This window comes from Pyrus communis, chromosome 16 (assembly GCF_041283825.1).
Source record: "Pyrus communis isolate YQ-2024b chromosome 16, ASM4128382v1, whole genome shotgun sequence".
In the NCBI taxonomy this organism is placed as follows: domain Eukaryota; kingdom Viridiplantae; phylum Streptophyta; class Magnoliopsida; order Rosales; family Rosaceae; genus Pyrus; species Pyrus communis.
The window spans coordinates 24,069,340-24,072,739 of NC_142580.1; the positions used below are offsets into that span (position 1 = coordinate 24,069,340).

At 40.5% G+C, this 3,400-nt stretch overlaps 1 pseudogene; it reads right to left on the reverse strand.

Moving 5' to 3' along the window:
* Positions 1-1,013: 1,013 nt before the first annotated feature.
* Positions 1,014-1,742, reverse strand: LOC148690170 (secreted RxLR effector protein 161 pseudogene; annotated as a pseudogene).
* Between the last annotated feature and the right edge of the window lie 1,658 nt (positions 1,743-3,400).

Consider the following 3,400-nt stretch of genomic DNA (forward strand, 5'->3'; position numbering starts at 1 on the left):
AGCGAGGTAGTGGGCGATGTTACTCTTAACGATCGATTGTGAATTGAAACCACATTTCAATTCTCCCTTAAAATTAGTGTTTGCTAATCTTTAGGGCTTCCACAAACCATGGGTGACGCCTAGCAGCATGTCATGGTTACCCAAGCTAAGTAGAAGTGGTTGGAGAACCTATCCAGTTACAACTACAATGCAATACGGTGCTTCTCTAATACAATACTCTTAATCACATTGTTTAAGTGATAGTTTGTTTCATGTCTACTATCCAATGTGATACTTCTCTATATGATTCAATTGAATAAGATTTGGAACAAGCTTCCTTAGTCATATTCATATGCTTTGGCCAAAGACTCTCGAATCATATCTTAGAGTATTCTCCTTCCACCATGGAAGGTTAGAGATCCCTTGTTGTGCATTCATATGCCTACATGACTAGATAGCTTGACCCCAACAATGTCGTGGACACTCCAATGGAATGCCGTTGACATAATCAAAGATCAAGGACCTAACCATTAGACATCAATGATGCCTCAGGTCAAAGGACTACTTTGCATATTGCAACTATCGAGTTCTCACATGACATGTATGTTCGAACTCTCGTTTGATCGTTGTTCAGTGTACTCGATTACTCTTTCGAGCACCTATGTGTTTGCCTTAGTGTCCAACACCAAATGACTTGAGACTAGTTCATACTCACGCTTGAGTCGACATAACACATACTAACCTTAGCGGATTGTCAATGCCCAATTGGCGATCCTATGGCTAGGAACGTTTTAGGAATGAACATAAGAGAAAGGTCTCGTTAATTTAACTAACTTAAATCACTTTGTCTCTTAGATCAAATACATTCCTTGGATTCCTTTATTGCTTAAACACAAGATACTATAAATAGTGATTAACAATAAGCTTTGCCCTCTATTAAACATATAAAAGTTTAACACAATAAGTATTCCAAAAAGCTATTACATCAAATGAGTGGCTTTGTGGGCATACTTCCAACAATCTCCCACTTGCACTCAAAGCCATCCTCCCATGTATCTAATACCCATCTTTTCCATATGGCGGTCAAGTTGGATTTGAGACATTGGCTTCGTTAGTGGATCTGCTACGTTATCGGCTGAAGCAACTTTGAGGATGTTAACTTTCCCCTCGGCAGCATATCTTCTAATGATATTAAAGCGCCTATCAAAATGCTTGTTCTTTTGATGTGCCCTGGGTTCCTTGGCTTGAGCTATCGCCCCACTATTATCACAGTACAAAGTTACTGGTGATGTAATGGTTGGAACCACTCCAAGTTCAGTGATGAACTTCTTCATCCAGAACGCTTCTTTGCCGGCTTCAGCTGCAGCGACATATTCAGCCTCTGTCGTGGAATCAGCAATTACACTTTGTTTCTTGCTTTTCCAGCTGACAGCCCCACCATTCAGAGTGAATACATATCCTGAGTTGGAAATTCTATCATCGACGTCAGATTGGAAATCTGCGTCTGTATAGCCTTCCACTCGCAACTCTGTTGCTCCTCCATAAACGAGGAACATGTCCTTAGTTCTTCTTAAGTACTTAAGGACCATCTTGACAGCTGCCCAGTGTTCTGATCCTGGGTTAGATTGATATCGACTAGTAATGCTCACAGCATATGCGATATCACGCCTTGTGCATATCATGGCATACATAAGACTTCCTATGGCGGAAGCATAAGGAATCATATTCATATGCCGTATCTCTTCAGAAGTCTTAGGTCCCATGGACTTAGAAAGATGAATTCCATGTCCTACAGGAAGAATACCTTTCTTAGATTGCTCCATCTGGAACCTACTTAGCACCTTATCAATGTACATAGATTGGGATAATCCAATTAATTTTCTGGATATATCACGATAGAGCTTTATCCCAAGTACATAAGATGCATCTCCTAAATCTTTCATGTGAAAGGTTTTGGACTACCACACTTTTATAGAAGAAAGTACTGCAGTGTCATTCCCGAATAGTAATATGTCATCTACATATAACACTAGGAATACAACTGCTTCCCCAACGACTTTTTGATAAACACAATTGTCGTATTCGTTTTGAGTAAAACCAAACGATTTGATTTCAGTATCAAAACGAATGTTCCAGCTCCTGGAGGCTTACTTAAGTCCATAAATGGACCTCTGAAGCTTGCATACCTTAGTCTTTTCAGACTTGGACACGAAACCTTCGGGTTGAGCCATATAAAGCTCTTCCTCTAGGTAGCCATTCAGAAAGGCTGTCTTCACGTCCATTTGCCAGATTTCATAATCATGGTACGCAGCTATAGCAAGCAAAATCCGAATGGACTTAATCATGGCTACAGGAGAGAAAGTTTCTTCATAGTCAATCCCTTCTCATTGCCTGTAACCTTTGGCTACTAGTCTAGCCTTATAAGTCTCCACGTTCCCATCAACGCCTATCTTCCTCTTGAATACCCATTTATTTCCAACAGGTACTATACCTTCTGGAGGGTCTACAAGAGTCCAGACCTGATTTTGATACATGGAATCCATCTCGGATTTCATGGCCTCATGCCATCTCTTTGAATCAATGTCGGACATTGCTTCAGTGTAGTCCCTAGGGTCCTCCTTTGTGTCATTGTCACCTAGAAGGTGCAATTCCGCAAATTCATTGTCTAAGCCATACCTCTTAGGTGGCTTACCAACCCGTTCAGATCTACGTGGAGCTAGGGGTTCAGGAACAGGGTTGTCAACATGTCGTGTGCTTGTTTGTGGTTCATCATTAATCTCATTAATTTCCATCGTTTTACTTATAGTTCCTTTGAGAACAAATTGTTCCTCAAGAAACATAGCAGTTCTGGCGACAAAGACTTTCTGGTCGTCAGGATTGTAGAACTCATATCTCATAGTTTCTCTAGGATATCCCACAAAATAGCACCTTACTGATCTCGCTTCAAGCTTAGTAGCTTCAAGCTTCTTGACATATGCTTCACAACCCCAAATCTTAATATGCTTAAGACTTGGCTTTATGCCATATCTCATAGGGCGTTTGTGAAACTGATTTGGAAGGTACTCTATTAAGCAAGTAAGCTGCTGTATATAGAGCGTATCCCCAGAATGTTACTGGTAGATCAGCGGAACTCATCATAGAATGAACCATGTTCATCAAGGTTCGATTTCTCCTTTCAGAAACTCCATTAAGTTGTGGAGTTCCCGGTGGAGTCCACTGTGATATTATTCCACACTCTTTGAGATAATCTAGGAATTCATTACTCAGATATTCACCCCCTCGATCTGATCTTAGGATTTTTATCTGTTTCCCAGTTTGTTTCTCAACTTCATTCTTGAATTCTTTGAACCTTTCAAAGGATTTTGACTTGTACTTCATAAGATACACATAGCCAAACCGAGAGTGATCGTCGGTGAATGTG